The sequence below is a fragment of the Diorhabda carinulata genome, chromosome 4 (assembly GCF_026250575.1).
Source record: "Diorhabda carinulata isolate Delta chromosome 4, icDioCari1.1, whole genome shotgun sequence".
Lineage (NCBI taxonomy): Eukaryota > Metazoa > Arthropoda > Insecta > Coleoptera > Chrysomelidae > Diorhabda > Diorhabda carinulata.
In genome coordinates, this window is record NC_079463.1 from 16,091,703 (window position 1) to 16,115,657 (window position 23,955).

General features: G+C 34.7%; 1 long non-coding RNA gene across 1 annotated transcript; it reads right to left on the reverse strand.

Annotated features, from left to right (window-relative positions):
* Nucleotides 1–9,946: 9,946 nt before the first annotated feature.
* LOC130893095 (uncharacterized) lies at nucleotides 9,947–23,501 on the reverse strand. The gene is made up of 4 exons (XR_009059144.1): nucleotides 23,366–23,501; nucleotides 19,782–20,090; nucleotides 19,206–19,461; nucleotides 9,947–11,971 (listed from the first exon to the last, which is right to left on the reverse strand). It is a non-coding gene; the product is annotated as an uncharacterized LOC130893095 (long non-coding RNA).
* Nucleotides 23,502–23,955: the final 454 nt, after the last annotated feature.

The following is a 23,955-nucleotide window of genomic DNA, read 5'->3' on the forward strand; positions in this document are numbered from 1 at the left end:
TTACACCAAAGAAAACACAAGTCTAAATCCTGTGAAAATTTTAAATTGGATGGTAAAATTCAATATGATTGATGTATTTCCCAATACCTATACAGCTTATCGTGTATATGTTACAATACCTATCGCTAACTGTGAAGCAGAGCGATCATTTTCAACTTTAAAAAGAGTTAAAGATCTTCATCGCGCAAACATGGCAGATGGAAGATTGTCAGCATTGGCTAGATTGAAAATTAAAAGTGAATTGTTTAGAACAATAGATTTTGAAGAACTTATTCAAAATTTCATAGCTCAAAAGTGCAGAAAAAAATTCTAATAACTTTTTCATGCAGTACTCAAAAGAGCATATAAATGTATACTCGAATATATATATATATATATATATATATATATATATATATATATATATATATATATCTGGTGTGGAGATGCCAGTACTCCCATCCAGCGCGTCCCCAGGTGGCAGATAGGGGCACTCCTCCCAGATATGGGAGGTACCGGCGAAATTAAGTAGTCGGCGCGGACCAAAAAACTGGCAGGATGACGTCTGACCCGAAGCGGGCGGCCATCAATGGGTAGATCGGGCTCATTAGTCGTGGGGAAGACAGCTGATCTAGGAAAGGAACCCGAACAAATTCCAAAAACATTGAAAATAAATGAATTATGGAACGAAATAATGAGGAGAGTACGGTGCAGAGGAGGGATACCTCAGTACCAGTCGAGAGTGGTGGTGAGAGAGTGGGCCCCCCTCGACCGTCAGCAAGCGACCACTATGCGCCCGCAGTAGGAGACCAGGCCGGGGTGCTGGATACGGTGACTGGAATGGAAATAGATCCCTTTGCAAGGAGAAGCTCTTTAGCAAGATCTCCCCCTGGGAGAAGAGGATCCGTTCCCAATTTGTCAACTGATGATGATACCGGCTGGACTTCAAACATACAGCAGTCGGTTAAAAGAAAGCGACTAGAAAATATTAGCATCGTTGATATTGCTATGTCACAAACACAGACCACACCAGACGGGAAAGTAGATCCAAAAAGAAGGCAGTTTTTTTCATCATTGTTCAGTACATTACAAATCGTATTTATCTGTCTTTATCACACTTACTACAAAACGTTTGTAGAGGCGCTTTTGTATTTACAGAAATCTTTCGAAAGTTACATTATTTGCACACAGATGTCACTACCATAATTGACATTAATAAATGGAATGTGAAATGACACATGTAAAACCCCGCCGTTCTGTTTTGTTCATCACGCTACATGCACTTGGATTCTATTTGTGGGTTTGTGTGGTTTCAATAATCATCATTCACCGGAAAATGAGATTTTGTATTGTGTGCGGTAATTCTGAAGACGACGTAAAGCATTTATTTTGCTTTCCCCGTAGCGCAGACAGGTAAACAGAAAATTTATTATCTTGTTGTGTAAGTACCCATACGTTTATGCATGTTAGATGAATGTTTGGTTTTTTATTACTGAGGTTTCCTTACTGCAAAGATTAAAATCGAGCTGTACCAGATGAAACTAAAAAACAGGTTGCTATTTTACAATGTACAATAATTACATGTGTGTTACAGGTCGCAAATATGGCAGGAAGCTATGGGAATGAAATATAGACCACTATGTGGCCATGTTAGAATCTGCAATGAGCATTTCACAAAAGATAGATTTGTGCCGTGTACCTTAGTTTTACGTTTGAAAGCTGATGCAGTGCCCACAATTCTGGAAGTCCAGAAGGACCAAGTTATGAGGGTTGTATTCTAATATTAATTAGGTTTGTATTTTACAATGAAAATAATAATTTTAGGGACTGGACCAGATAGCAAATAAAAAAGTAAACATTATATCCCAATATATAATAAAGCCAGAACCACAGGTACTGAATTTTACATATTATTCTAGATGATTTGCTTTTATCTTGCTTTATGCAATAAAACATAACTTAGGTGTTAATTGAAATTCAATTTCTTAGACTCTTTTGGATACCAAATCATTAAGTAATGCAAACAGTGAAGTTACTGAACATGAGAAAACAAATTCCTCGCAGTCACCATCCCAACGGGCTGTCACACCAATTTCAAGTACAGTTAGATGTAGAAGGACTCTTTTTAAGGACGTTGAAGGCTTGTGTTCAACACAGATAACACCAAGAAAGCAAAAGTTGATGGTTATTGTGAAGAGGAAGCAGGGTCACATAAGAAAATTACAAAAAGTTTGCAAACAAAAGGGAAAAGGATTAAAACGTTAGAAAATATAGCAATGAATAATTGTTTCAAAGGTAAACAACAAGTAATTATAATTTGTATTTACTTCTAAACTAATAATTTTTTTCCTTGCAGGCATGCCATCTACCATATCTAACTTTATGATGCCTCAGATTCGTTGTGCCAAGCGCTCGCCACATGGAAGACGGTGGACACTGGATGACAAAATAATGTCTTTAGCGATTTATAAACGAAGCCCAAAATGCTATGCTTTATTAGAACGTCTCTTAGTACTTCCATCAAGAAGAGTACTTTTTTCATTACTGCAGAGCATTCCTTTCGATGTGGGAATTAATGAACGCATTTTCCTTCATTGGCACTGCCTTCAACGATTTGATGAAAAGGATCGTTTTTGCACGCTGGCCTTTGATGAGATGGCAATAAGGGAACATATAAAATATAATCCATCGGCTGACTGTATCGAAGGTCTGGAAGATTGTGGAAGCGGTAAGAGAACCAGGCAGTTGGCAAGATATGCCCAAGGAATTTACCGAGCATGGAAACAACCTCTTGCCTATTACTTTACAGCCAACGGCGTTTCTGCACAGAAATTGCAGTGTGTACTGAGAGAGGTGTTAGATGCTGCGAGTAAGGCTCACATTCCCATAGTGGCCACCATTTATGACATGGGCACTGCTAACGTGAGAGCTATAAAAGACATGGGATCAGACATTAATAATCCTTACTTTGTGCACAATGAATTGAAAATATTTACCATATTTGATGTGCCACATCTATTGAAATGTTTTCGGAACCTATTTCGGAAATATAATATTTTGCTTCCCACTGTAACCGTTGCTACTCAACAACAATTAATGCAAGCCAGGTGGTCAGATATAAAAATTGCTTATGAGCAAGACAAGAAAAATCCACTGATCTTTCGCAGTCTACATAAGTTAAAAGATTTTTATTTATATCCAGTAGGCCAAACAGCTATGAAAGTTAAAGTTGCTGCACAAACCTTGAGCCGAACAGTGTCTGTATATTTATATAATTTAGTGCAACAAAGTAAGTGGCTCCCTCACAATTATTAATAACTAATTAATTATTTTTATTGTTTTAGACATTTTGCCACCACGATCATTAGCTACTGCAACCTTTATTCAAGAAATGGATGAGTTATTTGACAGCCTAAATGCTTCAGCTAGAGTTGCACCTGATGGCAAGCCGTTTAAATGCATCGTTTCCGAAGAATCAGGCCACACTTCGTTTTGGGAAGATGCATTCAGAAGAGTAAATCAATATAAATTTATAAGAAAACCAGACGATGAATTTAATGCCCATCATTGGAAACCGCCATCACAGCGAGGATGGCTACATACCTTGAGAGCCACCACTGAACTGTGGAAATTTCTAAAAACGCAAGGGGTCAAAACTTTGAAAACAAAATGTATAAATCAGGATGGACTTGAAAACCTTTTTGGAAATATTCGTGCAGGCTGTGGTTCTAATGAAAATCCTACTGTGACACAGTTTATCGGGTCTCTGAAAACACAAATTATTAATGGACTCACAAATCAGGGTTTGAAGGAAACAAATTGCGAGGAAGATGAATTAACTCTTTTAAGAAATTTACGTTCCTTGTTAGAACCTGCTGCTGGTGTTTCAGAATCCGTTGAAAGTATGAACGAATCAAGTATTGAAATTGCAGGCACCTCACTAAGTAATTACAGCAACTCTAGTGCATTTGCTGTTGACATTGCAAATGCTGTAGAAATTGGTTCTCTTCAGACATTATCGGTTGCTTATGTCAGCGGTTTTATAATTAAAAAATTATTTTCAAACTTTGTTTGCGATAGATGCAGTTACATCTTGAGCTCAGATGACACTGAGCCATGTAATCAATTTATTTCCAGTAAGGAATTCTCAAATTCTAAGAATAAATTGTTTTATCCTTCTAAACAGTTTGTTATTGCGGTTGGTATTGGTATTACAGTTTTAGAGAATAAGCTACCGATTATTTGTGAAAAGAATAACCTACAAGATGTAGCAACAAATTTGCTTAACCAAGAAATTGATTTCTCATTTATTACTTGTGAGGAACATTTTTATTTTTTGAAAGATCTTTTACTTAAAAATATATGTAGAATCGGAATCCCATGGTACTGTACAAGACTTGTCCGAAATTTAAGATCTGAAGCCAGCCGGCAAATGTCAGCACGCACAAAAAGAAAAATTTTGCATAAATAATAACAATACCATTAAATGTCTACTTCTTGGACAATTCATACACCTACAGTACCATCAAATTCTGATTCATTGGGTCCACATTTACAAACAACTTTGTCCTCTTGCATTACGTTTTGTTTCAGTTTTCTTGGAATCCCTATGATCTAATGTTACTAGTTCTCATTCAGTCTGTGTTTGTTATAAAAAGATGTGGCATAGCATTATTATTATTGTGAATCTTTGTTGTACTTATGCAAATACAATTTGACAAAGCTCAATTTTTGTTTCAATTATTTTTCTACATGTTTAAAAACATTTTAAATTAAATTTTAATTCAAAATTAAAAATCCCGCTATTCGTCGGCCAAGAGCGCCACTTAGGTACGTTTTATATCGCGATGAGAGAGAAGAACAACAACTGTTTCTCTCGTCTGCCACTTCCAGATTATTGAGTTGCGTGTCTGGTGTGGTCTGTGGTCACAAAGTAGGTAAACAATAGACCCGGGAACCAAAATCCTGAGGATTATCGATTCCCTAGTGCTTGAAACGAAAGCCTTATTGAAGACTTCTCGTGAGAGCACAAATACCAAAAAGGAAATTAGAGAAATATCTACGAAACTGCTAAGATTAACAGAGCAACTCACGACAAGAGAAGCCCAGGACACTCTAAGAAGAGCTGTAGACAGCCCGGATAAACCCAAGCCGCAAGATGAGAAGACCGTGAAGATAAATACCGGTGAGGTGGGCACTCAAACAAACGAAAGACCAGTAACATGTTCGTCAACCCAAACTGACGACCCAGAAAAGCTAACGCCACACGAAATAGACACACATTTAACCAAAGGCCTAAACGAAGAATCCCTGAAGAATTTGATTGGAATGAAGTGGAGAAATGAGTGTTTCCAAAAAACAAAAAAAATAACCGAAAATATGCGGAGAGTGTTAGATGGAAGAGACCTAGCCATATTCATGGATACAAAAAAAGCTGCAGAAAACAAAATTGTGCAGGAAGTCGCCGTCAGAATACCACACATTTGGAAGCTTGTCGAAGCAAACAAAATACAGCCTGGAAAAGTTATAAGTGTGGCAAGTAACAGCAAGATTTGGATGGAAGATGAAGGGGAGACTGAAGTAGTAAACTTCACATTCTTTGTCGGCTTGCCAAATGAACAAGACAAAGAACAAGACTTGTTCCAACTGTATATGGCATGTAAAAGACTTACAGAGGCGATGAGGCACAAAGGAGTCAAGCACATCACCGTGGTTCCCTCAAAAGAATGGGACGAAGACCAGGCCCTTAAGGTACTAGAGTGTGCATGTAGAGAAAATAACGTGGAAGCTATCATCTGCATGCAATCAAACAATAAGGGACAAACGAGAGCTCAGTCCAGGAAACAAGGAGAGGCAGTAATCATTGACGTAGGCGACCGAACCTATGCTGATTTACTGAAGGAGGTTAAAAAAGAAGTGCAAGAGAAAGGATTAAGTGACAGTGTTGGGGGTGTCCGCATGACGAAGACCGGGAACCTACTCCTCAAAATGGAGGAAACAGCTGGGGGCGCAGAACGACTAGTTGAAGCTCTTAGGGGAAGGAATGGAGTTAAAGCGCTAAGAGGGGTCCAAAAAGCGGAGGTTGTCCTCCATATTAAGAACATTGATGCTGTCACTAGCAAACAAGAAGTGGAAGCTGCTATCAGAGACATCGACAAGGGAAGAAAACCAACAGGAGACATAAGAGTTAGCTCTTTGAGGCCTGACTATGGCGGGACACAAGCAGCTACCGTCTTTATGCCAAAAGAAACTGCCGATAGCCTACTCAAAATGGGCAAAATAAGAATTGGTTTGGTCAACTGCAGTGTGAGAGAAAGGGTGAGAGTGGACTCGTGTCATCGATGCTGGGAAATTGGTCATATAGCCAAATTCTGCAAGGGCCCTGATAGAACACGACTGTGCATACAATGTGGGGGAGATAACCACCAGAAAAAAGACTGCACGAAAGAAGCTCACTGCGTACTATGCAACATCCCCGGTCATAGGCCACTTTCCCTAAAGTGCCCTTTATATAGAGGAGAGATAAAAAGGCTGCGAACAAACCGCCAACAAAATGTTCAAACTAGTTCAAATTAACCTAGGTAGGCGTATTCCAGCACATGACTTACTGCGACAAACAACAGCTACAAATGAAATAGACATTGCAATCATAAGCGAACCAAACAAGAATTTAGCTAAAAAGAGCGGCTGGTACACAGATATCAATATAGATATGCAGCAATTTGCTTACCAGCAAGCAAGCACATATCGATACAAGGTTGGGGACAGGGAAATGGATTTGTCTGGATTGACTGCATCAAAATCACTATATATAGCTGTTATATGTCGCCAAATATAAGGCTCGAAGAGTTCCAACATTTACTGAATGAACTGAGAAATAGTATGGCTACACGGAAAAATAAGTGCCTGGTTTACGGGGACTTCAACGCGAAAACAATGATGTGGAGCTCAACAACAAATGATTCTAGAGGCGATATTCTTTCTGAATGGGCCTCAGAACTAAACTTAATTTCACTGAACACCGGATGTGAACCTACCTTCCGTAGAGGCCAAAGCTCATCCATTATCGATATAACATTCGCGGCAACCAATATAGCGCCTTTAGTAACGAACTGGAGAGTGTCTGAAGAGGAAAATCTTACAGACCACAATTACATTTATTTTGATATAGCTATTAAGAAAGATAGCGTAAGAACGAAGATGAAGAGCCGCGGCTGGATACGACACAAATGGATTACTTCATAAATGAACTGCGAAGCAAATTACCATCAAGAGAACAAACCTTAAAGCCAGAGAGATTAATTGAGAACATCAGCCATGCATGTGATAATAAATTCCAACGAAAGGGTATCCCAAGTGACAGGAAAAAACCAGCTTACTGGTGGTCAGCGGAAATCGCCGAGACTCGGAAAAAATGCCTTACACGGAAGAGAAATATGACAAGGCTCCATAAAAAACCTAATATATCACAAGAACAAAAAGATACATCCCGGCAAGCCTACAAAGAAGAAAGAGCGCGGCTAAAGAACGCCATCCTAAGAGCAAAACAGGTTAAATGGAAAAGGGTCATTGAAGAAGTTGAAGAAGACCCATGGGGACTGGGATACAAGATAGTGATGAATAAACTGAGCTTGGGATCACCTCCTGCGTTTTCAGAACAACTCATGCTTGACGAAGCTAAGAAGCTGTTCCCACAACACCAGAAAACTAAGTGGAGTACCACTGAGGTACGAGACATTATTCCACTATTCTCGGCAGAAGAGCTGGATCGAGCTTCAAACAGGATCAAATTAAAAAAGGCTGCAGGACCCGACCATATACCACCGGAGATAATTAGATTTGTCGCACAAAGACTTTCACCAATCTGTCTGAATGTAATGAACCAGCAAATCCTGAAGGGCGAATTCCCAGATATCTGGAAAACCGCCAAATTGCTGCTCATAGAAAAACCACGTAAAGAAGGACAATCAAAACTCAAATACAGACCGCTGTGTCTAATAAATTGCATGGGAAAACTACTAGAGCACCTTATAAAAGAAAGAATAGTTGAAGAAATCTGCAGAACAGGAGGCCTTGCTGATGCACAGTTTGGATTTGTGAAAAAGAAATCGACCATAGACGCTATGCTGAGAGTAATGGAAGAGGTAAATAAAGCAAAAAGACTCGCACATCAAAATAGAAAACTATGCTTGCTAGTGACCCTGGATGTCAAAAATGCCTTCAACTCGGCACCCTGGCAAGGCATCGTAAGAGAACTTGAAAAAAGAAAGATAGCACCATATTTGATACGAATGGTAAAAAGCTACTTTACCAACCGAAGGATCTTAATTGGCGACAGAACTAACATGGATGTGACAAGTGGTGTACCGCAAGGCTCTGTACTTGGACCCACTTTGTGTACGATGTACTACGCCTGGATATGCCGCCAGGAGTCGTGCTTATTGGATTCGCTGACGACTTGGCGGTAGTAGCGAGTGGGAAGACGGAGAACGAAATCGTAGCTGTGACCAACTTAGCAGTGCAAAGGGTTGTGGAATGGATGAAATCCAGAGGACTAGAATTGGCGTCAGAAAAAACAGAGGAAACGTTGCTGGTGGATAGAAAGATTGTTAAACAGGTGACTATCGATATAATAGACACACCGGTCTTCACTCAACCACAAACTAAATACCTAGGGGTATTTTTCGATCAGGGCGCTAAAATGAAGGCTCATATTGTAAACACAAGCCGTAAGGCTGAAGCGACGATAATGGCTCTTAGCCGACTGATGCCGAAAAGAGAGGGACCATCGTCAAGTAAGCGCAAACTGCTGTCGGCGGTAGCCCACTCGATTATGCTATACGCTGCACCAGTATGGCAAGAATCTCTGAAACATCTGAAGTATAGATCTATGTTCCTCAAGATACAGAGAAAACTAGCTATCCGCATATGCAGTGCGTTCCGTACTGTATCCACCAAGGCAATATTAGTATTGGCGGGTATAATACCCATAGACCTATTGGTGAACGAGAGAACCGCCACACATGGAAAAGAGCAAGTAGTTAAAACAACAGAAAAAGAAAACACGCTAACTAAATGGCCAAGAAAATGGGAAGCAACACACCACTTGGGCGTTTGGACCAAAAGACTCATACCGGAACTTAAACCTTGGCACAAGAGAGGACATGGGGAGATAACGTACGCCTTGTCCCAGCTATTATGTGGACATGGATGCTTTGCAGCATACTTCTGCAGATTCAAAATAAAAGACTCGCCACTTTGCCAGTATTGTGGCAATGAACAGGACGATGTTTATCATACCTTTTTTTCGTGCCCTAGGTGGCAAAATGAAAGAAGACGAGCTGAAACAGAAGCAAATACCATCATAACCCCAGAAAACATAGTCCAAACCATGCTACAGTCTCCTACAATGTGGAACGTGATATCTACTATGGCGTCGAACATTATTACACAAAAGAAAAGAGACGAAAGAACAAGAGCAATTAGAAACTATTAGACAATAAAAAAAGGATAAGAGGCAGGGCATCACGACGAAGTAATACCTTTAGGTGGTTCCATCGTGATGCCAGCAGGCAGGAAAGAGGGAAGGGTTTAGTCGGTCGGTGAATGCTGGAGGCAGCACCAACCCTGCACTATTCGAGCAAATAAGACCGCCATGTGACAAGCTTGAATGTCTGTTAGCAGATTCCTAATCCTCTAAAAATATATATATATATATATATATATATATATTCGAGTATACATTTATATACAATATATATATATATATATATATATATATATATATATATATATATATATATATATATATATATATATATATTGTTACTGAGATTCGAAAATATGGTTATAATAAAAACTTTTGAGATAATGTATGCAATAATTATTTGTACAGAAAATATGTGGTATAATTAATTTATTGAAAATGCCTATTACTTTTATTACTCTTGTTTTTCCGTGTTTCCGAATTCCTTAAGGTCACTATTTTAGCCCCGGGCCTCAAAAATCTTAATCCGGCCCTGGAAAGTAAGGTTACAATTTACCAATTCTCGTTGGTTTGATTTTATTCTGTTCTGTTTCTCATTTTGCCATTGAAGAGAATGAAAATCCTGAATCTGACTATAACGATCAAGAAAAGGACAAAGAGAACAAAGAAGGTTATCATTCATGTTACGCATTTTTAGGATATTTCAATATAATTTGCTTCGTTATAGTCTGATCTATTTAAGGTACTTATTTTCATATAAAACAAGAATTTATTTAATAAATTCGTCTTAATTGATATCTGATATGAAAATATTTCATTTGAACCTAAAGGAGCATTGTAGTCAATTGTCAGAAGTAAAGTATGTGATGAAAATTAATTTTTTGAAAGAATTGATCATTTTTGGCTCTTCTATCCCATTTCTATCAATGGAGCTTATGTTTTATAGATCTTAGTGGAACAAGAACAATAGACAAATTGGGTTGCTTTTACATTTTTACACCAAGTTATGTAACATAATAGCCGGAATACACTCATATAAACTAAAATAACACATAATAAAATAAGAACAAATACAACGGAGTCAGACAGAGAAGGTATTAAACATCTTGCTATTGAATAATATGCATTTGGCTGTTCTTCCCGGTGAGCGTAGGATGGTGTCTTCACGAATTTAAGCCGCTCACGTTTGCTGCGTACAAGTGAATTGGCGTGGGAAAGAAACATGATATAACTAACAAGAGGGAAAATTAGAGAAAGTATTCAACACGGTGCCATAACTGCAGACATAATTAATGTGAGAAGAATCACATCAACTATTAAATTTTAAGTTGATGCGTTCAGTAACAATGATTCTCCCGCGTGAGTTCATTTTGAAATTCAATTGTTCAAAAATATTTGAGGAAGTATTTAGGGCGGAGTATTTTGAAACAATAGAATATTGTTTCTGTACATTCTTTAGCTAAACCATCGTGAACTATTCTTCATTAATATTTGTTTATTCCCTTCTTACTTCTGCTATTTGGAATCCACCAGAAAGCTATAATAGGGACTAGCAAAGTTAAAACTATGATCAAATATATAAAACTATGAGATACGTTTTATATAAGATGTAATTTTTCTGCAGAGAATCACATCAACTTTTGAAGTTTACTTAACGCGTTTAATAACAATGATTCTTCCGAACGAATTTTACAGTTTCCTCAGAGAAGTGTATATGAAAGATTATTTTGGAACCACTCTGTTGTCTCAATTTTTCATTTTCATATTCGCCGATACTGAAGAAATTAACTATTCACACTTCTACTGCTGTTATTATTTGAAATTACTCCTGTATCCTCCAAGAGTTAAATTTGCTTTAAAAGTATTCGCTAAGAAGGGTTTTTAAAACGTGGCTGCCATTATATCTGGTGAGAAAACAGAGTAACTATTCTAACTTCCACTGCTGTTGTTATTTAGAGTCTACTTACAAACAAGAATTGTTACAAATAGTAGTTATACGAGACAACATGCAATAACTGCAGATTTAAAAAAAATGAGATGAAATGAATGAGTAGAAAAATAAAAGCATTTAAAATGGAAGTTTTTAAAATTTCTTTCAAAAATTGAGGATGAAAGAATTGGTTTAATATCAGCTTTTTTGTTTCTATTCAGTTTCGTATTAAGAAAGGAAACATTGTTCATCCAGCTGGTTTAATTTGTTTTACTTATTCTCTCTTCTGATACTGCTACTTTTAATTTATCATTTATATTTCATCATATGTCCACCAAAGATCTAATTTGGACAAAGTCATGATGGATATTCAAGTAAATAATTGAAAAGATTTATTTAACAGTAATACTAAAACTATTCATTTATTCCTCAACTGTCTCTAAACTACCTATTTAAATGAAATGCATTATTTAAAAAAATAGCCTTACAAAGTTTGACGTCATTGTACCAGTATTTATGTATTTACACTAAAGAATTGTTTACATCCCAAAAGACGAACATCTTATCTGGCAGACCTAAAAAAATTTTAAAAGTTATTACAACAAATATTTTATTTGTGGAAAACTGAACTTGAATGTAAGTGAAGGTTTCGGTAGAAGCCGCAATATTTATTGTATTCAGTTGGATGTCAAAGTAACAGTGGAAACTATCAAAAACTTTGTGCTCAGGGTAGGAGTTTCTGAGTTATCCAGGTAAAATAAAATTGGTTGTCTAAATTGGTGCCTTCAACACCAAAACTGGACTGTGAAAAGTTCGCAACATTTCCTTTTTCAGTTAAAACCAAAGTCAGTTTTATTTCAGTTGGCTCATCAATTTGGATTTTTCAAGTTATGGCAAGATACGCTAGTCAACAGGTTGCCATATCTATTCTAACAAATATTATGATCACGCCTCTGTTTCCAATTCAACCAAACTTAATTCGTTAATTCGTTAATAAAAGATAAATGTTGACGTTTCGAATTTTCTTTAAGTCTTTATCAAAATGATATTGATATGATATGATATTGACACTGACAATTTACTTATTTATAATGATCTATAGATCACCTTCATCATGAACATCAAAATAAGGATGTAATCAACTTGGAACTTGGAACAATAAGAAAAATTAATTTTTCTATCTCATTCCCACATCTCAAATATATTAAATTTATTACTATTTATAAAATAGAGCTATAAATTTTACTTAAATTATTTAGATCTTTTTTATCACATAGCTTTTTCGTTCTTATGAATGTGAACCATTTCAAAAAATTCTCTTTTACGTATATTAGATTCCGTTTCAAGAATTTTTGAATCTTTATAATTGAATTTATGTTTTTATGATATTTTAAGGTTCGTTAATGCAGTTCTATTTTTTTAATCGTATTGATGACCTCTTAGTCTATTGTTTAAATGCTGAAATGTTTGCCCTATGTAGACTTTATTGGAATAAAGTTGATTTTATCTTTATTTTGACATTCATGATGAAGGTGATTTAAGATCAATAAATAAGCAAATTGTCAGTGTCAATATCATATTTTGATAAAAACTTAAAGAAAAGTCGAAACGTCAACAACATTTAGATGCATTAATATATCAAAAGGTCTAAGAAATAAGAAATTGAAGAAATTTATATATGAGTGAAAATATGCTGTCAATGTCAAAAGGGTATGTTAAAAAATGATATACGACGTGTACATAAAGGGCCTAAAAGAGTATATACGATGTGGTTCGATATATGAAAAATATATCTGAAGACGTGCACCATCGATGTTTGTAGCATAGCGTAGCCCACCCCCTTCGTTGTAGAGAGAGACCTTGGCGACTAGAATACATGATATTCTATGGTATATAAAGGATACACATGAGGAGGTGACAGACGGGGTATAACGACTTACCTTGATGTCAAAAGGTATTGAAAAAGGTATATATACAGGGCAAAATCGATGTCAAAAAAAAGCATACAGGGCGGAAAATCTATGACAAAAAGGTGTTATTGTCTCTGAGCGCCGAGTGGGCACTTACATAATATGATATAGGGCGAAACATTGATAGCAAAAGGGGACGAGAAGTGACTCGTCGTCATCGCGTGGCATATATTATACACAGGGCAAAAAATCGATGCTAAAAAGGCATATCCGGGCGCAGAAGTCATTGGCAGCAGCAATGAGATTCCATTAGAATTCGTTAATTATATGGGACTCAAAAAAAATTCATAACGATCGGCAATTATGAGAGTTATTTTTAAAGAAAAGCAATGTCAAAATAAATGTTACACACTTAGGTGTGACAGTGCGAAAGATGGCACCTCTCTCTCTCTCTAGTATCTTTATCGTCAATCAAGTCGAAAGAGAAACTGTTTAATCAGTTTTGATTTCATAACGCTGGGTTTTTTGCGACTACAAATTTGACATTGAAATGCGCTTATCGAAAAGAAAAAGATGGAGAAATATGAAATAATTAAGGATTTTACGAAAAAAATTCGTCGTTTCGGTGTCAACGGAAAAACTTTAAAATTAATCTAGTCCCGAAAGATGTATTATCGGTTGAATAGGTGAAGAATGCTATTGCCGCAATAATTTTGAAGATTACGTGGGATTTTCCTTTTGTTCCATGGATTTCACTCAAGTCCCCGGATGGTTTTCTTTCAAACAGGCATCCGAAGATACGATCGATGACGTTTTCAAAACAATGTCATCAATTTATCCCTCGAATTCAGGAACACCGAGACCTTTTGCCTTGGTATTACAACCTTTCGATTGCCTAACGGGAAAGGTAAAATGTGAGATATGTACAATAAGTTCGAAGACGGAAGTACGAAACGATTAGGTGTTATCTGCATCAAAAATAAAGTTAATTTATGCCTTCCTTGAGCTCTAGTCGTTGCCAAAGCGAACATTGATTTGAAAAAATCGAAACGAAAAAGTACAAAATATGGGATATTGAATTACTAGAACGAACCCGATACACTCTGCGAAATTTTAGTATAACAACTATTTCAATGTTTCTTCAAAAACAAAATTGTTTACGCATATGAGTCGTTAACCGCGGCATTCTCTTTCTAATATTTTTGCGAAGAATGCTGTATTCCATTTAAACACAAAGAAAAACATTGGTTGTATAAAGTGGCCAAGTGTGTTTCGAAAATCATCTCAAGTTTCACATTTGTGAAAAAATAAAACCTTTTGATGTGTGCTTTAAATTGATTCTGAATAAGGAAAAATACGTATACGGTGAAATATTTTGCAAAATTTGTAAAAAGCACCAATCTAATAACCATTTATGCTTCATGCAACCGAATACGAGAACACCACCCATCGCCAACTTTTTATTTGTATTTTACGATTTAGAGACAAGACAGGAGACGAAGCTCGGGGATAGTTCTCTTCTGCACAAAGCAATCTATGCATTTTCAAAAAATGTTGTGATAATTATATCGAAGAACCCGGCCTACATTTTTTTCGAATGTGCGGTTTAAAGTGAAATCTCTAACAGGCGACGTTATTTATAACATTTTACGATTAGAAATCAAAACACGTCGTGGTTTTGCTTCATAATGGTGATGAAAATTGATACGATATCAATGATGATTGGCAACGTGAAATTTTTAGATACGTTAGATTACGTTCCTCCAACTTCCCAAAGCATTCCATTTTGGATGAATTAAAGAAGAGTTCCTTTCCTTATTCAAAATCAAAATTCGCCCGTGAATTTCATATCAACCGAAGAATTCAAAGTATGGTACAATGGTAAGTAAGTAAAATTAGAGAAAATATATATGAATTGCACTGAAGTCTTTGCCAGCTGGAATATAATCGTTTTCTTATAGGAAACGCAGCAATTGAACACCAAAATGGACTAACTTTAATATATTTTCCGAACTTTCGAATACTTATGTATTCATCGTCTGGGACTGAAATTATGGTCAAATACAATATGAGAAATATGTATAAATTTATAACAATTATTTCATATAAACCCAAAAATTTTTTAAAAGAAAATTCAAATTTAATAGTCCTACCTTCTGACAAAGGTAATGTCACAGTCATTCTGGAGGAACAAAAATATTTAGATTTACCCAAAGAACTAATCTACAATAATACAGCATACAAAGAACTTGATAATGATCCAACTCTAAAAACAATTGATAATTGTAACAAATTAATAAAAAAAGTTTTTAACAAAAAACAAAATGACAAGAAACCCCAGAAGAAATAACAAACCATAAAGATATTTCAGCTAAATTCTACTGTTTACCAAAAATTCATAAGCCTACTATCAGCTAGACCCATTGTAGCATCAATTAACACTCCCATCGAACCCCTTACAAATTGGTTACCTGAAATTTTGACTAAATCTTATGATTATCACAATAATTATTATATAAAAGCCTCCTTTAAAATCAAAGAAATTTTTAATGATATGATATTACCACCGAAGTATGTATTATTAGGATTGGATGTAATATCCCTATTTAGTAATGTTCACTTAAATATATGCCTTACAGCTCTACAATATAAATGGAGCCATCTAAGTGAAAATTGCAAACTTAATAAAGAAAATCTATTAGAATTTATAACATATTTCTCTTATAATAATAAAAATTACCAACAAATGGAAGCAGACTCGGTTCACGCACTGATCGAAAGAAAACTGGAAAATAAGTCAATTTATTTCCCTAGTGACTACTGCAGAATAATTGAAGAAGCCAGACAAAAATAACCCTATAAAGTTAAAGACATCTCTCATAATTTCGTCAAAGACTACTCCTAAAATCAAAAGTATACTTCAATTAGGCCTGGCAAGAGAGTCATAAAATACAGTTCAGAGGCCATTTTCAAGTTGAACTTAGCTTTGGCGATGAATTTAAGAAACTTCCAGGAAGAAAGATAATAAACATGTGTCTGACTCTAAAACGTTTCAATAGACCCAAACGACTTATAAACAGATCTAAAGGGCATGAACCACAAAGTCAGAAATGTTGTGAATATTAAACATGGACCAACTAAAGAACCACTAAACATGTTTTCATAGACCTGGAACCAGTTAGAAATAACATGGACATCAATGACACAAATAAAGAAACTACAGAACAGAATAATAGCAGTTTAGTCACCAGAGGAGACAAAAACTTAGCCCAATGCTTACGATTTCAAATGTATGCACATACCAAATCTTACTGTAATCGACCAGTTGTGTGCGTAAAATGTGGAAGCTCATGTGACTCTAAGGTATGCAAAAAAAGCAAGGACACTTCAGCAACATATGCTCTGTGTGGTGGCTCACACCCAACCAACTACAAGTTATGCGAATTGTACCATAAACATTACAAGAACAATAAAACAAAAACAGAAACTCAAAATAATTCCACAACGAGTACCCAGTTCAACCACATCACAAAACAACTCGCTTCACGAAACAAGCTATGCACTTGCAGTGAGGGGTCGAACAACAAAGTTAGTACTAGAGGAAAATACCGTCAATACCCTCACAAAGTTTTTAGATTAATTTAAAAACGTGTTCAACGAACTGTTACAGCAAAAATATATGGTCTTCAACATGATGTCAAAAATAAAGTGATGGCTAAGTCAATTAGACTAGTATTGTGGAATGCCAAGGGAATCATCCAACACAAAGACGAAATAAAGATTTTTCTCCAACACAACTTTATAGATAATTTACTAATTTGACTGATAAATATTTCTTCAAAATCCATAACTACACCAACCATCCAGACAAAACGGCACACGCTGGCACATTAATATTAATATAATCGACTATTAAACACCACAAAATGCCCAAGTATGAAACACATCAAATACAAGCTACCTCAGTGAAAGTCATTAGCAATTACTTCAGTATACTGTCCACCACGACACACCTAAACAAAGAAGATTTCCTAAGTCTCTTCAAGACACTAGGGCCAAAGTTTATAGCACCAAAAACTCTATGGGGCTCAACAATCACCACCAGAAAAGGCGGTGAACTGGCAAACCTTATACAACAGAAAAAATATTCATTCCTATCAACTGACACCCCCACATATTAGCCGAGCGACCCTAACAAATGACCCGATCTGCTCAATTTTTTCATAACAAAAGGCATTCGGATCATACTACAATCATAGTAACTCTCAGTGTATTCCCAATAAATATCAAACAACAGCTCAAATTATGCAACCATAAGACAGACTGGAATAAGTATAGAGATGAAATTCAAAATAAGCAAAATATTCCCAGAAAGAAGGGCAGACCAAATCAATGAATATACCGATTGGAATAAAAAATTAATTGCCATAAAAAGAAAAGCAAGAGATGGCAGCGGATCATCCAAGTAATATACTTAAGCTAAAAATTAAAGTAGCACAAGACACCGATACGATCACTCCATCTCGAAACCAATTAAATACTCAAGAAAAGTAATAACACTAACCTCTCCCATAAAAAAATGGTCTAGAAGCAGTGAAGAAAAAGTCGACCGCTTTGCTCAACATTTAAAGAATGTTTTCACTCCAAACAATTAATTCCCTATACAAAACAATTTTATTAATACTCCCCTCAACAATCCAAACGAGAGCCAAACATCAACTCATAAGCCCAAAAGAAATAAAAGAAAAAATTAAATCCTCAAAAAATAAAAAGGCACCAGGAATAGATATGATATGATCCAATTATGCTAAGAAAAAGCCAATGTTCTCCAGTTACTATTAACAACATGGTGATACCCGTAACTTCTTGCGTCAAATACCTGAGATTACACTTAGACTCCAAACTGAATTGGAGGCAACACCTAGCCAAGAAACGAAAGCAAATCAACCTAAAGTTCTGAGAAATATATTGGCTACTCGGAAGGAAATCGCCAGTTTAACTACAAAATAAAATCTTATTATATAAGGCAGTGATCATACAAATCTGGACATACGGAATAGAGCTATGGGGATGTGCCAGCAAATCTATTATAGTTCTCATACAACGAGGATAATCTAAAATCTTTCGATCACTAGCCAATGCACCATGGTACATCACAAACAAATTGATCCATCAAGACCTCCGTATTTCAACAATACAAGAGACAGTATAAGAAAGAAACCGTAACCGCTACCTTAAGCTGGACAGCCATCCCAATATACTACTACAGCCACTAACCCAAAAACCAAAGAACAGAAGACTGAAAAGAAGCTGGCCAATTGATCTCAAATAAAGTGCAAGAGACTTTCTCACTGGAGAAGTCTCATCAGGACATTCAAAAGATCAACCTATAGGTCCATAGCTAACAGAATAACTCATAGAAATTGTATTTCAGATTGCTGTTAATAGTACAAAAAAATCTTCAATAATTGAAGGCTGTGCTTCCTAAAGATTGTCACTCGTTTTATGATATTGAAATTATCGTTTTAATATTTAGGTGTAACTCAGCATTAAGAAACAATGGAATAATTGTTTTAGTTTTAATTAGTTTTTTGTGTGATATTCATTAATATAATTTTTTTTTGAAAAAATTGTGTTAGTTTGCACCTCTCACTTTATAAAGTGATTCTTAGTAACTACATTTTTATATAATTTTTAAAACGTGATAACTCGTATGTGCATAAACCAACTCTTATTTATCAATTAAGAATAATATAATTTGTAATAGTAAAGAAATATTCCGCTTGTGTATCATCAAGAGTAAAAAAGACGTTATTTAACAGTTTTATTTCACTCCTAAAAAGTTGTTTATCAACAGTTACGAGGTATCACATCTTAACCAATATTCTAATATGTATACCTGAATAGATATGCCCACGAGCAATCACAGGAACGACTTTTATTTTTGACGTCGATTTTTTGACCCTGTATAATATGTATTCCTGTACATTTTTTCGATATATGCCTTGTATTCTGTGAAGCGTACCATTGCGGGGGCATATCTCTGGTTTGCAGTTTTGGTGTAATAACAATCCTTCCGACGGAAATTTTTCCATGCTACAGTACTTAATTTAAAATAATTTAGAATTTATGCTTGAGAATGCACCCCAAATAATCTAAAATCATTGAAAACCTGTTATATCAGTTAAAAATAAGAAAAGTGTAGAGATAATCTAGGGAATGTAGCACAACTGATTCTTTAGGATGTGTAAAAACGCTCAAAAAAATGTTGATAATTTAATAAAAACTATTCTAGAACGCCAATGAAGTAAAGGTGCCAAGAAAAATCACTAATGTTACACTCATAATTGATAATACTTTTGTTAAGTGTTTAGTTGTTTTAAAAAAATGTTAGGGATAGAAAGAATTATTTTTTTCAATAGGGTAACCTGTGTGTTTTCATTTGGTGAATAATAGGAAAATAGATTTTATTTACCACCACTTGATCACATGATTTGGATATAAGATGGAACTCCTCCTTATCCGTTCAAAATTATTCAAAGAATGCACTCCCCATATAGACAGGTAATAATGGAACTGTTAACTATCCACTTTAAATTACGGATTTTAGTCATATTGATTTTATATTGTTTTTTAGCATCGAAGTTTGAAGAGAGCACTATTAATGTCTCAATCTTCTACTGTTTAAACGTTAACGTGATCACTTGGGTATAAATCCGGAAATCTTGAGAGTCCATGGTAGTATTTGAATTTGAGTATGGATCTTATCCCAAATTTCTCGCGTCTAAAAATAAAATAGAAAAAACTTATCAAAACTATTCTTTCAAATATTTGAAAAAATTTTCAAGGTAAAACATGTTTCATGTAAAAAGTATAATAAAATAAATAATATGCAATGTATAAAATAGTCATTTATGTAACACGCGTGTAAAGTAGCAATAGTAAATTTCCTTATAAAATATATAAATATATTTATTTATCTTCTGACCATTTTGATCAAGTTTGGAATAAATTAACAAAACAACAAACGAACTCAATTATTAACAATACTAATGTTAGATTTGTCAACTTTTCTTTTTGGCATGTATAAATGTTACCTGAAAATAATTATTGCTACATAAGTAGAAAAATAAAAAATGTATTGAGCGCGACTTGAACTTGGGACCTCCCGAATGTGAGCCTCGTACTCTATCCACTACGCTACGGAGTATGTTTAAAGTAAGTTTTAAGGCCAAAATATTTTTAGATGCCTAAAAACTAGTCCCTTCAAATGGAAATCATATTTTATTGGAAATCAGTATAAACCTGTGAGAATATAACATTATTGTCGAATATAATTAAAAAGATTTGAGCATTAAAATATGGTATTAATTTGAAAATTACAGTAACAACGTTAACATTCATAGTAACTCAGTAGTTCTTCATACTAAATACCGTTGTCCGTGTCTGGAGTGTTCTGAACAATTCCTCATAATATTGATCCTTATTACAGTGCTAATTGGAAATTTTTTACATGAAACATTTAATGAACTAAAGAATAATTTGATCTGTCCCCGATAAAGAATAAAACCGTAACTACCTTGCTTTGTTATATGAAAATACATCTTATCGTGAATGTATTACGTTTACTTGTTTTGAATCGGTTCGACTTGTAACTCGTATAACAAATGACAGCAACTACGCGGGAGGAGTACGTTGCCGGATCAGTCACACTTTTGTGAGGCCGTTGAGTTACCGCTGCCAAAAGGTACTATGGAATATGTTTATATTATAATTATTTTTTCACCCAGTTAGTTATGTATTGACTCAGTCAATGTTGAAATATTTGCATTTTGTTAATTTACCAGATAGACGAATATTTACAACTGCTTTACTGAAAAAAGTAAGGCTATAGTTGAATCGGTAACGCAGTTTTTTTAACGTTATTAACACATTATTAAAACCGAACTACAAAAAATGCGAAGCCAAAAAAACATCTTGAATTGACAAAGCGTGACATAGAAGTGCAAAGCGTAAATGGAAGAATGTGAATAAGAAACAATGAGAACGTTGAAAGACTGTTCAAGAAATTATGGACACTACACCGCCGTCCAGCCCATGGCCAGGAACTTCAGTTTCACCGAGGTCTAAAGGTCGAAGACAAATTCGAAGAGATCGATTTGAAGTGTACAAAAAACTATGAAATTGCACGAAGAACTACAAAATATAATAAGTAGGTGTAGTGCATATAAAAAGATATATGAAAGAGCTAAAACATGAATCAAAGACACTGAACAAGTGAATAATATGTATTCAACGTTAAATAATGCCATCAAAGATCACTACAAAACCTTGAAGTTAGTGGGAGAGAAAAAAACGTTAAAAAAATTTCTTTAGAGAAAGAGCATATTAACTCTAAAATGAAGATTGCTATTGTACGCGAGACTTTGGACATTAATCAAATGAAAGGAATAAAAGGACAACAGGATTCCTTAAAGAATATCCGTCTCGTTGACAATATTAAATGTTTCTAGAGCTTCGAATGGAAAACGAGAAACTGTCACATGTAAAAAGTTCAAAATGTAGAAGCGATATTTAATGGACACAATGAAAACCCTATTTTGTTCATTCGAAAGAGAAAAATCGAGAACTGAGATTATTATTCATATTTAATGAAAATAGGTGGGGGAAAACGAATACTATTAAGGGAAACAACAGAAAATCTCAGATTAGTGGAATGGAATCAATAAGGAAATGGGAAACAATAGAAAATCAGACAAAAATATAAAAGTTAATAAAAACATAAAGGAAATAGTTGAAGGGGCAGTTGCAGAATTGATAGAAACTTAAAACAAGCTTTGGTGCAATTTTAGAAGCATATGCACAATTTTCAACTACAATATAAGTGTTATAGAGCTGCTATGGACAATTTGGAAAATAGAAAAATCGTTCCGCACATCGACTTTAGTGAAAACTATAACTGCAAACATTTTGAAGATAAAAAAGTAGCTGCTGGTTTAGATATTTCTAATGCAGAAGAAATTTTTCACACTTTGAAGGAGTTGAACAAGGTCCGTTTGTACTTAGTGACTGACAATGCCATTCAAATAGTTGAAAAAGCACTAACTAAAAACCTAGTGCCCCTTCAGCGTACGTTGCACATACATTAAGTTTTTACTGACACTCTCGATGAACCCCAGTTGTTTTTGCCAAAGGGGTTTTTGTCTCCTGTCTTTAGAACACTGAAAGAAGACGTTTTAATGGATGGATTTGATGAGGAAATAGTCCTATTTGATATTTCTAATATCGGTGCCTTACTTAGAAAAACATATTACAATACGGTTTATTCCTCATTTTTTTTAAAAACTTAAGTAAAGAAAATCAAAAATTCAGTTACTTTTTACAGATAAATCAGTTACTTCATACAAATACACAAACACACTGATCATAAGAAACTTTTCATTGTTACTTATTAAAAAGTTTACCATACAATCACTTGTAATTAGAAAACAAGAAGGGTTCATTCAAAAGCACAAAAATATGTTTAGAAATTGAAAATTTTTTATAGTTACTGACAAAGTATGGATCTTATTTGTTAAATGCTTGAATTCGAATAAATTAAAATTATCCAAATCTCATTCAACAAAAAGATAATTAAAGATATAAAAAATGTGAGTTTATGAGAGAGGGTTTCCTCCTAAACTGAATTACTAATTATTTCACTCAAATAAAGGATCTGGTTTTGATACTGTAGGTAAATATTATTCTATAAACAATAAAACATGCAAGTATTTATTCTTTAAACCACTTTTTTAAATTTGTCAGATTCTGTCAGTTTTTACATTTCAAACGTGTAATAAAATCCACTAAAATAATATACAGGTAATTTTTGTACATACAACATTATTAAAAATAGAAGACTTGATTAATTTAGGTTAGCTTTAGAAAATATGGCATCTTAAGCCTATAAATTTTTCTGAAAGGTCAGATTACATCCTATTGAGTTTCAATAATTAAAAGAATTATCAATTTAGACAGGTTCTCAGAGTATTCTTGAATAAAAACTCACTGTTTTGTTACCTTTTATTCTACAGACAAATAACACCATAATGTCCACTTAAACGTAATGTAAAATCACATTTAACAACTAAAAGTGACGGTTACTAACTGTGGTTCAGCCATAGATAAACTACTTAGATTATGAACCACATCCTGGTTCAGCTTTGGATTAGAGAGGATATGCCAGAGAAAACAAATGTTATTAATTTGTTCTGTGAGAATTTCGAATACGTTCTATAAGCACTATATAGTAAAAAATTATTTTCATAAAAATTCGTATGAGTGTTTTTCTTTTCATAAACAATGAACAAAGCAATATACAGAGTGAGTTTTATGTTTGTAAGGCCTCAAATATCTCGGAACACATTTTTATAAATTTTTATTTACAAGGGTCTTGTGATTTGGCCGGTATTATAGTGGTATTTACCTTGTTGTCAGATCATTCCTTTTTCCGAAAAAATAATGACCTTGTTATTTCAAATAGAGCACCCTATATATTTTGTGTTTTTAGAAATTTTGAAGAAATACTGATTACTTTTTATGTAATATTCTCTATACCTGAATGCCATAATTTCGGAGTTATAGCTATGTTTACAGTGTCTCCACCAAAG